This window comes from Wyeomyia smithii, chromosome 3 (genome assembly GCF_029784165.1).
Source record: "Wyeomyia smithii strain HCP4-BCI-WySm-NY-G18 chromosome 3, ASM2978416v1, whole genome shotgun sequence".
Classification (NCBI taxonomy): domain Eukaryota; kingdom Metazoa; phylum Arthropoda; class Insecta; order Diptera; family Culicidae; genus Wyeomyia; species Wyeomyia smithii.
Window position 1 is genome coordinate 10,589,291 of NC_073696.1, and position 14,040 is coordinate 10,603,330.

The 14,040-nt window shown below is 39.8% G+C and overlaps 1 protein-coding gene across 3 annotated transcripts in view; it reads right to left on the minus strand.

The window, feature by feature from the left end:
* The window catches only part of LOC129727747 (protein timeless), a 59,545-nt gene that overhangs the window by 16,634 nt on the left and 28,871 nt on the right, over positions 1-14,040 (minus strand). The gene's annotated exons all lie outside the window — the stretch shown is intronic.

Here is a 14,040-nt window from a genome sequence, read left to right on the forward strand (position 1 = left end):
TTACCCCACTCACTGGGTGACGGTGTTACCCCGATAGCATACATTTTTTAAAAAGAGTATTTCTACAAATTTAGCGCTTCAATTTACCTCAGATCGAATTCCTGTGATTGCTAACAATACAGGCAATAAATTGTAGAGCAACGAAAAATTATTTTAGTCTTTTCAAATGAATAAAAGCTTAAATTCCACTCACGAAAAATTACATCCGTTTGCGCATCAGCTGCAGTAGCGGATGTTTTGTCTATTATTTTGACATTTCACGTTTCACGGTGACTTCAATGTGACTTAAAATGTCTAAAATATTAAATACCAACACTTCACATATTCCAAAACACAGTTAATTAGCGTTTTCCAGTAAAATCCTAGGGGTGACGGTCTTACCCTCAGTGCCGGGCTTACCCCCAGTATCCCTACGTATTATCGCACGAAGCTACGCCGCCAGAATAGAGTGAGCCTTGAAAAGCCTCTCTAGAGGATTGCTGGGACGCCGTTAAACAGCTATTAACAGTAATCGGGAGGAAGTCCTGGGACACGTGCTACCAAATCGATGTAACGAGTGGTTTGACGAAGAATGCCAGCAGATATTGGAAGATGCGAGGAACAATGCTGCGTAGCAAGTCCAACTCTTCAAGGACGAAAAGTTCTGCCAGGAAGTGGAGCAATGCAAAGAACTCGAGGAGCTGCACAGCACACATGAAATACGAAAATTCTTCCAAAAACTCAACGCATCCCTCAGAAGCCTTCTCCTATAAATCGAAATGTGTAGGGATAAGGATTGAGGCGTTTTGACGGATGTTCGTGAGGTGATCGAAAAGTGGAAGCAGTACTGCGATGAACACCTGAATGGCGTGCAAGCAGGAGACCATAACAGGGAAGAAGCCGTTTTGCGACTATAACGCTGCCTAGTCTAGTTCCCCATACACGAATGTTTGCCGTTCACCTTATGCACATGTCGACGATGGCATGTATGGTTGTATATAACATACGGTATGAGATACACACATTCTTCAGTACACAGTCGCTCTATTGCCGAATTTACTTCTCTCTGTACGAAAGCTATCGGTAAGGTGCCGAACAGTCTGTATTTTGCTCATGACGCTTCTTCCTACAGCCGTCACACGACATCCGTCATAAGCAAATAAAAAAGGGAGAAAATGTCTTCGGTGGCTTTAGGCTGTTAACGAAACGCGCTATTTTTGTAGTGCAGACACGAACGTCTGTACAAAAAAACAGCTTCTTCTCTCTTCTACAATCGCTATTTCGAAGACATCATCCTAAGAATGCCGAATCGACACACGAAGTACATTTTTCGTTTTCTTTCGTGATGCTCTGTTGCCAATACGTTTTCAATGTGATTACCAGACTTTCAGCGCGGATAGGTATTACGAATAAACAGCAACAGAAAACGTATTCTGAGAAAACAGTTAAAAAAGACTGTATCATTGGGATGCCTAAAAATTACACATTCTCACGCATGCAAGAGACAAGTAAGAGCAAAGAAATATATGGTGGCTTTCTTTGATGATTTTGTTTCAGTATTGGCTGCCTTATGCGGAGCGACCCACATATAACGAGTGTTTCACGAAAGAATCGTAAACGATTGCACTCGAGCGATCGCAATGATTTTTTCAAATGTAAGTTGCTTATAGGCGGAGTTCGGCTACTCCGCGTCGTGCTTTCAATGTGATATACCTCGATGATTCTTGGTGATTTCAATTATCACATGCTAATGCACCATGCTACAATTTCCGTAAGCATCGATAATACCTACTTGCTCCGGTAAGCAAACAGTTGAACGCAATCTAACGTTCATTTGGATTCATGATTTTGTATCACTGGCAATAATCTCTCAAAGATTCTCACGATACTGTTGAATGCAAGTAAACTTGGATACAATAAATATTATCGTTTTTTAATCATTCAGTCTCCTTCTATGGTATTCAGAACACTTAGAAGCGAAAAACAATCAGCAGCGTTTCTATGGTAAACTTGTACGCGAGTGGAATTAATTGGACAATACCTGATGAATCAAAGAACACATTTGCATGAAATATTGCTAGTGAGTGAAAATTTCCATGCTTGCTCACGACTAAACAAATTTCGTGACACTTTGAAAAAACTTAAATTTAATAAAAACTGGCACAATCCTTCTATAACCTTTCTATAACTTAGATTTTTGTATGACATGTTCCTTTATCGAAGTTTTGACAACTGAAAAGGGCCATGTTACTTGACTCATGGGCCCCCACAAGCCTCAATCCGGCCCTGGGTATGAAGAGATTAGAGTCAGTTCAACGGCGACTTTTGAGATTCGCTCTTCGTAAACTGCCCTGGACGGATTGCTTTCGTTTTCCAGGGCATTGTTCACCACAGACTTTTTGCAAGGACGCGTTCTCTTATAGTGAATATTAACGTGCAACCTCGTGCTCTGGGAAACAACTCGATGTTTCGACTACCAGCTCAACGAAATAACTACAGCATGTTTTTGTTTAAGAAGTAAATGTAGAAATTTAAATTAAGTGAAAATATGATTGTAGAAACTACGAAAAATATAGTTCAGCAGGTGGGACTCGAACCCACCTGCTGAACTATATTTTTCGCAGTTTCTACAATCATAAATTCAGTTAATTTAATTTTCCATCTTCATTACTACATTTACTCCTTGAACAAAAATTAAAAATAGCATGACTTTGCTTAGAGTCGAAAAAAGAAAAGTAACTATAGCATGTTTGAAGTAGTAGTTGGTCTCCAAAGACTGTTCATCAGAGTATCTGCACTGTTCGATTTTAATTTGTCTAGGATGCTCCTTATTTTTATAAGATCTGACTAACCTGAATGTAATATTGTATTTCCATTTTCGTTTTGATATATGTAGTGATCTGCCCCTCATGGCAAGTCCGTCCCAATTGCATTTTTATCAGTTTTGACTTTATTGGTGGAATCATCACCTTTTTATATCTACTTTCGATAGAACACATAATTTTGAATACTTTGTTCTGAGGAACTACGAAAAAAATAGCAAGTCGGTTTGTCCCATAGCAAAAATGATCGCAAGTCGGTCCCATAGAACAAATCATCACAATCATCAGTCCCACAGTCAAAGATAATTATGAAACATGTTATGTTTAACATAGTTCATGGTCTTCAGGTTTAGAATTTGATGTACTTGTTGACCAAGTTATGTTCAATAGGCGGTTCGATTGAATTTTACTATAGTTTCGCATTTAAAACTGGTAAAATAAAACATTTCGTTTCCTATAAGAGAAATCTGATCTCTAGAATCTGTTGGAATCGTTAGTTGTTGTGCGGATATCTTATTATAGGAAATTACGAGAGAACAAAGCTAATTACATATGTGTGTATTTGAGGATGGGATAAAAATTTAAACCTTATTGTTTGGTAGTTGATCGGTAATGTCTTTGTATAATTCTAAAACTAAAACTACAAAAATTTATCAATGCTTAGTTTTTACTGGAAGACGAACGTGTCAACAGTTACGGGTTACTCCACCTGAACTGATTTAGAATTTAATCATAGTATTAGATGAAGAATCAAGCGGGCAATTTATACAACCACATTGTAATACATTTCTCACTACAGAATCGTTTAATGATTCTGTGAAAGCACGCGAGAAGGTGATCGGCCAGCGCACATAGGAGTACGTAGAACAAAAACTTGGCCAAAATTAAAAAAATTAGTTTTCAGACAACAAATGTGTCTTAAAGTGGTTTTATCTCTACTAAGCTTCATATTTAGACATAAATCACCTAGCTGTGATATATCAACTGTCCTCTGCTATTACTCTGAAATACGAAAAAAATACAAATATGAATACCTTTTTGCCAATAATAGATTCTGATACTTTTGAAGCGTCATTTTAATCGCTAGCTTTAAAAGGATGGTCTGATATGGATATGTTGGATACCGTGATACAGTGCTCCCAGTAGATCATTGAGTCATGGGAACTGCCTAATGGTACATTTACGGAGTGATTCGCGATTAAGGCGCAACTAACAAAATGTAAACTGATCGTTTTGTTACACCATTGGTTTCGAAAAGACTTACAAAATTCATGGCAAGAATCCTTCCTTTTGTATAAATTGATAAAATTATTTGAATCAATTTTTTAGTGAAGGGCGACAAAAGAGTTTATCCAAAACAAAAGATACTTTGGAACTAGGCCCTTTACATTGTTTTGAATCAAAGGACTTATTTGCGAAATATTTCGTAAACAGGCGACGGTAAAAAATTGTAGTATTGTTAGGAAACTATAAGACGAGTTTATTTTACGTCGATTTTTGGTATTGATGTTAATGTTAGTCACTTCCTTTGAACTTACGATTTGTAAATGTAATTCCAAATTTTCAAACTGATATTTCTCAATGTTTATCTTTTGCCAGCTGCGCCCTTATCGCAAATCAATCCAGATTTTGTTTGCGTTGCGTTTGCGTTTTGCGTCTCTTGCTTCGATCACTGCAATCAATCCTTTTTTTGGAAGAAATGAACGTGAAGCTTCCGACCAACTTTTATGGTTATGCTATACCAATTTTGCCATATTTCGAAACTGTCAATTTAATTTAAACTAACTTTTGAGACGACTTCGTTGATATTTTAAGATCGATTGCTTCTTGAAAGACATTTGTTTTTTTTTTTTTTTTTGTAAGATTTGGACCACTCGATCATTGTTTTGGTCTTTTGTGGTAACATTTGATGTTTTTTTTCAAGTTTTTATTCCAGAAACAGAAACTTTTTATAACTTGAATGTTCGTAGCATTGCGCAATCAACTTGAATAGGGCATTTCTCGGCAAGTTATCACACAATCTTAAGAAACTAATCAAATTTTTACAATCGAAAGCATCATAAATGCGCTCATTCAATAAAAACAATATTATCAGAAAATCTGGACGTTCCAACTTCGCATTGGGGCAGATTTTCTTTCTGGTACTTACTCAGAAACACATAAGCTTTCCAATGGTGAGTGAATTTTTGCTGGGACTTGCTGGGAACCCAAACAAAAACCCTTTTTTGTTCGCTTCATCGGCTGATCGTCGAGATCTGGGAGACAGAACAGCTACCAGAGAAGTGAAAAGAAGGGCTTATCTGTCCCATCTACATGAAGGGGGACAAACTGATCTGCGAGAACTATCGAGCGATCACAGTCCTTAATCCCACCTACAAAGTGTTTTCCCAGTCCATCTTCCATTCCAACGCTTGAATAACCAGCAGATTTGTAGGAAGTTACCAGACCGGCTTCATAGCGGGTCGATCTAAAACAAAGCAAAGCCTTGGTGCTACATTCCGTTTCGGAACTCGACCTTCTGTTTTATGTACACAGACTTCGCAGCTAACTGTTAAGTGTACAGGACATTTGCGAGGCTAGCGCTACGATCCCACTTACACTTAGAGTAGTGAGGGGCAAAAGTACGTACGGGGTAAAAGTACGCATTGGCCTTTCCGAAACATACGAGCGAAATGAACTGGCAACATTGAATGAATTTGCAGTATCAGGTAATCACACATGTAAACACATAAGATTCCGTTCAAATGGTGCAAAGCTATGTGAAAAATTGTGTTTTGAGCTGTTTTGATCTAATTTTCTTAGTTTTGGGAACTATGATTGACCTATTGGAAAACTACAGAAACTCGAAATCAACAGAACCCAGAAAACTCTTATATAATTGTGATTTTTAGTGTGAATTTGTTTTGGCGAAAATATTTTGAAGTTTGTCATAAAACTCAAACCAGCTGGAAAACTCATTGTGGGGCAAAAGTACGCATAGAGCGTGGGGAAAAGGACGCACTAAGTGCCATTAACCGTGATGAAAAAATGCGTTTAATAACAATGTTTTTGCACGCTGCAGCAAGTGCGGAGGCAATCATGCTGAGACCGCTTGCAGTGAGGATACTGAAAAGTGTCTTTACTGCGAGGGAACTCGGCATGACCTTTCGGCGTGTCCCGCGTACAAACAGCGCGAGGAAAAAATTAAGCGTTCCCTTAAGGAACGATCAAAGCGCTCTTTTGCAGAAATGCTTAAGAGGGGTGAGCCACCCTCGACAGGAAACATCTTTTCCTTTTTGCCAACCGATGAGGGTACATCTGACGATCCCGTCGAAGGGTGTTCTTATGCCTTGCCAGAGGGATCTAGGAAGAGGAGAATGCTCAACTCTCCTAATCTTTCTCGCAAAGGTCGTAAGATAACCCCTAGCGGAATGACCAATAAGACAACACAAAAAGGAAGCGGTGAAGAAAAACCGAAGCAAGTACCACCCGGTTTTAATTTCAAACCAAACCAGGAGTACCCACCGCTTCCTGGGGCATCAAAAACCCCTCGTGCAGCCATTTCTCGATCAAAAGACCTAAAAGAAACAGGGTTCATAAAATTCTCTGATATTGTGGACTGGATATTTAAAACTTTCAACATGCCAGATCCCCTTCAAAACATTCTTCTTGCCCTTCTCCCTACAGTGAAATCCTTTTTGAAGCAACTTGGCCCCTCATTTCAGCTATCGTATCTTTCGATGACTAATACGTCGAAAGAGGTTAGGAATTTTGTCACTGTGTTACAGTGGAACTGCAGAAGTATCATCCCCAAATTCGATTTATTTTCACATTTGATAAACACATACAATTGTGATGCGTTCGCGCTCTGTGAAACTTTTCTCAATTCAAATGACCAACTTAATTTCCACGATTTCAACATCATTCGTCGAGATCGAGACTCACACGGTGGAGGCGTACTTTTAGGGATCAAAAAGTGCTATTCTTATTTCAGAATCGACCTCCCCTCGATCTCGAATATTGAAGTTGTTGCCATTCAAACGAATATGAATGGAAAAGACCTTTGCCTTGTTTCGTTATATATTCCCCCATCCGCGCGGATTGAACAGAAGCAACTCCTTGATATAGCAGAACTGCTTCCCGCACCTTTTTTGATTTTGGGAGATTTTAACTCTCACTGTTCGCTATGGGGGTCGCTGTACGACGACAACCGATCTTCTTTAATCTGTAACTTGATCGACGACTTCAATATGACAGTTTTGAATACTGGGGAAGCGACACGTGTACCTAATCCTCCAGCATGTGAAAGCGTGCTTGACCTATCCCTCTGCTCGACATCACTAGCGTTAGATTGCCAGTGGAAAGTAATCAACGATCCCCATGGTAGTGATCATCTTCCAATCGTTATATCAATTGCTAATGGTTCAACTCCCCCGAACCCAATCAATATTTCCTACGACCTTACACGTAATATTGATTGGAAGCGTTTTGAGTCTATTATAGCGGAATCTATCGAGACTCACGAGGAACTTCCTCCGGAGGAAGAATACGCGTTCTTAGCTGGCTTGATAATCGACGCCGCGACTCAAGCTCAGACGAAACCGATACCCGGGGTAACGATTAGACAGCGCCCTCCCAACAAATGCTGGGACAAAGAGTGCTCTGAGCTGTACGCGCGAAGGTCCGCGGCGTAAAAGGACTACCGGGAGTACGGCACTGTCAACCTGCTTCGAAAGTACGAGGCACTGGGCAGGCAGGTGAAGAGCTTAGTAAAGGCGATACCGCCAGGCGCATGCGGAACCGTGACGTTTCGAATGAGAGTGAGGAGTATTCAGATCGCTGGATACTCGATTTTGCCAAAAAGTTCTGTCCGGACTCTGTACCGGAACAGAAAACCTTTCGCGACGCGTTATTAGTAACAACGGAAGAGCCTCCATTTTCGATGTTGGAATTTTCAATGGCTCTCCTGTCGTGCAACAATAAGGCTCCAGGGTTAGATAGAATAAAATTCAACCTGTTGAAGATTTTACCCGACTCTGCAAAAAGACGCTTGTTGAATTTGTTCAACAAGTTTCTTGAGCTAAATATTGTTCCGCATGACTGAAGGGAGGTAAAAGCCATTGCTATTCGGAAACCCGGGAAACCTGCCTCTGATCACAATTCATATAGGCCGAAATGATCCTCTTACGGTTAGACAAATGGGTCGAAACAACAGGTTACTTTCTGATACTCAATTAAGCTTTCGCCGGGGCAAAGGGACGAACGATTGCCTAGCGTTGCTTTCTACTGAAATTCAACTCGCATTTGCTCGAAAAGAGCAAATGGCTTCTGCGTTCGTATTTCTCACATGGCGATTCGACAACTTCCCGAATTAGTTACATGGGCCTTCCCCAGGGCTCATGTTTAAGCCCTCTCTTATATAATTTTTACGTCAATGACATCGATAAATGTCTTGCAAATTCATGCACGCTACGGCAACTTGCAGACGATAGCGTTGTATCCATTACTAGAAGCGAGGCTAACGATCTGCAAGGACCATTGCAAGATACCTTAGACAATTTGTCTGAATGGGCTCTTAAGCTGGGTATCGAATTCTCTCCGGAGAAAACTGAGCTGATCGTTTTTTCTAGGAAGCATAATCCAGCTCAGCTGCAGCTCCTACTAACGGGTAAAACGATCTCTCAGGTTTTAGTCGCTAAATATCTCGGGGTCTGGTTCGACTCTAAATGCACCTGGGCTTGCCATATTAGGTATCTGACACGAAAATGCCAACAGAGGATTAATTTTCTTCGTACGATTACCGGAACCTGGTGGGGAGCCCACCCAGGAGACCTTCTAAGGCTTTACCAAACAACGATATTGTCTGTAATTGAGTACGGGTGTTTCTGCTTCCGCTCCGCAGCAAACACACATTTGATCAAACCGGAACGAATACAATATCGTTGTTTGCGTATTGCCTTAGGTTGCATGCAGTCGACCCATACGATGAGTCTTGAAGTGCTAGCGGGTATTCTTCCGTTGAAACATCGTTTTTGGAATCTCTCTTACCGGTTGCTAATTCGATGCACAGTTATGAACCCATTAGTAACTGAAAATTTCGAGAGGTTGGTCGACCTTCAATCTCAATCCAGATTGATGACTTTATATTTTGACTATATGGCTCAAGATATTAATCCTTCTTCATACGATTCCTCCAATGTCGCACTTTTAGATACTTCTAATAATGCTATATTCTTCGACACACCATGAAACAAGACATTTCTGGTATCCCGGATCAATTGCGACCCCAAGAGATCCCGAAAATTTTACCGCCTCCTACAAACTCGATGCTCCTGCTTCCGTGTACGTCGCAGAACTTGCTGCCATTCAGTACTCTCTTGGGATCATCGAAACCCTGCCCATAGACCACTACTTCATCTTCACAGACAGTCTCAGTGCCATTGAGGCTCTGCGATCGATGAAGACTGTGAAGCACACCCCGTATTTCCTGGGGAAAATACGGCGGTTTTTATGTGCTTTAACAGATAAAAATTACCGGGTTACCTTAGCGTGGGTCCCTTCTCATTGTTCCATTCCGGGCAATGAAAAGGCTGACGCTTTAGCTAAGGTGGGTGCTATTGATGGCGATATTTATGTAAGACCAATTGCTTTTGATGAATTTTATAGCATTTTGCGTCAGAGAACACTCAACAGTTGGCAATCATCATGGAACTCAGAGGAAATGGGACGGTGGCTACATTCCATTTTTCCTAAGGTATCGACGAAAGCATGGTTCAAGGGGTTGGATGTAGGTCGGGACTTCATTCGCGCGATGTCCAGACTTATGTCCAATCACTATACGTTAAACACGCATCTCTTTCGTATAGGGCTTGTAGACAGTAATCACTGCGTTTGTGGCGATGGCTACCATGACATCGAGCATGTTGTTTGGTCGTGTACCGAATACTGTGGTGTTAGGTCTGAGCTTATAGATTCCCTTCGGGCCCGAGGAAAACAACCGAACGTACCCGTTAGAGACATTCTGGGAAGCGGTGATCTCCAGTACATGACACAGCTATACGGGTTTATAAAAAATGCTGGCATTAAAATTTGATTTCTTTTATCTATTTGCTAGAATACAATTTCTGTCACAAACTGAAAAAGAATGATACACCCGGCTGGAGACACTAAAACGAAGACTCGGCATCTCTATGTTTAGGCAGACACCTCAGACCAAAACTGCTCAAACAGAACATCACTGGTTAGCCACGTACAAATGAATACATTCTGTAATATAAAATAGTTAAAAACAAAATTGTAACACCCCTCCTCTCACCTTAAATCCCCACTAGCTCGTAGTCGGCCGCGAGAATAAAAAAAAAGCCTCCCTCTTTTCCCTGCTAATTTAGAATTTAAAAAAAAATGTACTTGGCTCAGTTAAACATAAATTGTATCGTGCCGTGTCAAATAAACTATTTAAAAACTAACAATGTTTTTGTACAGAAATTACTCAAGAATAACCAGTGATATGCGAATATGCTCCGAAACTAAGGAATATTATGGTTTATTTATTTAATTAATAGAATCTCACAACCATTCTAATGGTTTTGTTGATATGCTTTCAGAATGGTTCTTCCGCGATAGATTGGGGCTTCTAGAAACCATAAAAGCAATGAAAAAACAAGGTCAAATACCATCCAATATTCCCACAGATCGGAAAATGGTCAAGACGCCATTTTGAATTTCAAGAAGTCAACTTTCGGTTTCTAGAAAACAACCTAAGATTGTCAAATACCCTCAAATAAGTGTATTTTCGTAATCGAGATGACGTCCAGAGCGTGTATAACGACATTTCGGATTTCAAGAGACGACTTACGGTTTCTGGAAAATAATTTGGGTGTTTTCGGAATCGGGATGATGCTCTGACACTATTAAATGACACCAGACACCATTTTGGGTTCCAAGATGTCGACTTCTGGTTTTTAGGAAACAACCCAAAATGGTCGAGTACCCCCCAATATATGTATTGCTGGAAATAAAATGATGCCCTGAGACTGGAAATCGACCTTAGGCGCCATTTTAAAATTCTAGATGGTGACTTTCGGTTCGTCTTATGTCGTGTTCAGGTCTCTTGGCATCATTCCGAATACAAAAGTGTTCATATTAGATGGTATTTGGTCAATTTTGGATGTTTTTCAGAAACAGGAAGACACCATCTTGAATTTAAAAATCACGTTTGAAGTTGATTTCTGTTGTCTGCGCATCATCCCGATCCGTGAAATACACACATCGGTATTCGGCCATTTTGGGTTGTGTTCCGGAAACCGGAAGTCTCCATCTTGGAATTCAAGATGGCGTTTGGAATCGTTTTCAGGTCCCTTGACATCATTCTGAATCCGAAATAACTCATATGGGGTAGTATTTGGTCAATTTTTCACTGTTTACCGTAAACCGGAAGTCACCATCTTTAATTTAAAAATAGCATCTGAAATTGATTTTTGACCTCAGAGCATCAATTCGATTTCAGAAATACACATATCGGGAGGTATTCAATCATTTATGGTTGTTTTGCGGAAACCCGAAGTCGCTATTTTGGAATCTAGTATGGCATCTGGTGTCGTATTCGGGCAAATCACCAAAGCACTCAAAACCCAGCCTGTGGAAGTAATTTTATGACCTTTGAACCAACAATTGAAAGATTCTGTTCAAATATTCATAAAGTTTTTAAGATTCGGAACATATCCCCAGGAAACCGGATTTCCGGAAATAAGAAAATTGTTTCGGGGCACCGCTCTACCCAAGTAACCATAAGCATTAGGAGATAGCATTTTATTAGCACTAATGCGGCCTTGTTAATGCCAAAAAGCTTTGTGTTATGTTTTTGACGTAGGACTACGTCTTTGTTTTCTATACTAGATTACACTTTGTGAAAATGAAAATGAAACTGGCAAATGTTGCGTCAGATTTCAAACGGTTATAGCAAGCGAACGACTTAATGCATCTTAGTCATTTATATGTCGGTGGATAGATAAAATGTGTAACAATCTTTTGATATTATGTTCAACATTGTTGCTTTACTGCTTAATGGTGAAAAGTTCCAAGGTCAAGCTTTCCCATACATTTCCCTTGTTCTTGGCTTGCTTCCCAAGCACAGATAACAATAACATGGACGAAATAAATTCCACTGCCTACATATTTTGACTCAACAAAGTGTTTTGGTTTGTTTGCCATTGTCTAAGCTGCGTGGCCACGCCTTAATAGTAAAAATCTACGCTGAACTCGATACAAAAGACTGCGTGTGGAAATTCAGCTTCAGTTTAGTTTGTTCCACAATAGCGAATGCGGTGCAGCTGTTAAAGGTTCGCGACATTGAGAAACGAGAGCTGCATACGAGTCAACTTCCAGGCACCGCGGAGCATGTTACCTGTATTCTGCACACGGCAGCAATAATAACCATTGTACGCTGCAGGATATTTTGCTGGCACAGCTGCTGGAGGGCACAGCGGAGAGCAAATTTTATACGCGGCCAACAAAATAATCGATGCTACCGGTGGTGGTGTGATTATCAGCATTCTGTAGCATACATTTCGAGCTGAAGATTATCGAATCGGTTCTTTTCAGAACTATTAGATGATGAAGATAAGAGTTATGAGAATTTTCACAACTACTACTAGTGTGAAATGTTCATCTATTTCTAAAAAATCATTTTTACAATAACGACCAGGACGCACCAAAGATAAACGGTAGTGTTACCTATGAATAGTTTGTCACAAGATATAACCCTCATTTCACGAATTTTCACTGCTAAAATGAGTGATTTTCCGGCTTAATTGTTTGTTTGTGTTCACTCGAACACCGTTATCAGTCAAATATCAGCAACGAAAATTAGTTAATCTAAGAACCAGAGTGATTTTCGTATCGGGAAAGCAAAAACTTTCTTTTGATGCTTATGAAAATCACTCAGTAGTATTGAAGATGTGTTGGTTTGTTTCTCTTTCTTTCTATAAGCTACGTGGCCACGCCTTAATGGTAAAAATCTACGCTGAACTCGATACAAAAGACTGCGTGTAGAAAATTCAGCTTCAGTTTAGTTTGTTACACAAAGGCGAGAGCAGTGCAGCTGTTAAAGGTACGCGACATTGAGAAACGGGAGCTGCATACGAGTCAACTTCCAGGCACTGCGGAACTATGTTACACCTTTATTTTGCATACGGCAGCAACACTTACCATCGATCGATGCAGGATATTTTGCTAGCACAGCTACTGGAGGGCACAGCGGAGAGCAAATTTTATGCGCGGCCAACAAAATATTCATGGTGCGATTATCAGCGTTCTGTAGCACGAATTTCTAACTGAATATTATGGAATCGGTTCTTTTCAGAACTATAGATGCTTGAAGATAAGAGTTGTGAGAATTTTCGCTACTACTACTAGTGTAAAATTTTTATGTATTCATGCATCGTTAGTTTTAAAATAACGACTATCAAAAATAAACGGTAGTGTTACCTATGAACAGTTTAGCGCAGCATATAATAATATTTAGTTTAGCATATATTATATATTTAGTCCTACGTCACCATTTCATACAACCCCTAGGGCTGTATACCTTGTAGTATTTAATGTTTAGGGCACTATGCTCTTGAAGGGCTACCGTAAGTGCTACGAAGTAGTGTTTTAAATGCATATAGAAGACGCATTACATTTTTTCGTAAGTGCCAATAACGAGCGATATCGAGTGGTCAATTAAAAATAGACGGAACATGGATACTCCACGTAAATGGAAGAAAAGTTTAAGGAGTGGGAATTTTCGACGCAAAGTTCGGGTATATGAACCCGATCAACCACTCTTTATGCACCTTTATGAAACGACAACAACTGAAATCAATCGATATAGGTTCAAAACTAATCGATAGCGATCGTTCTGTGCTCGTGGTTTCTGAACCGCCAATATCAGAAGATGAAAAAAAAATCCTGTTGAATTCCAAACGATGTTGAGGAAGAACACATGCACAAAATAACCCATATGTATTACTTCTGAATATTTTTTTGTATTCGTTCCAGACACCAAATAATTAAGGTTCTAATTTTTTTCGTTTGTTTTCTTAACTCACATGTCAGAAAAAAGAAATCCCATGGGTGCTCCAAATCAGCATTAGTGATGCATATTAATGGTTGCCTCTGCAGCACTTTATTAGCTCGCTATTTCGCCTTTTCAACATTATGTCAAATATATACAAGCATTTAGGTCAGAATAAGTTCTTACCCAGAATTCTGTAATCAA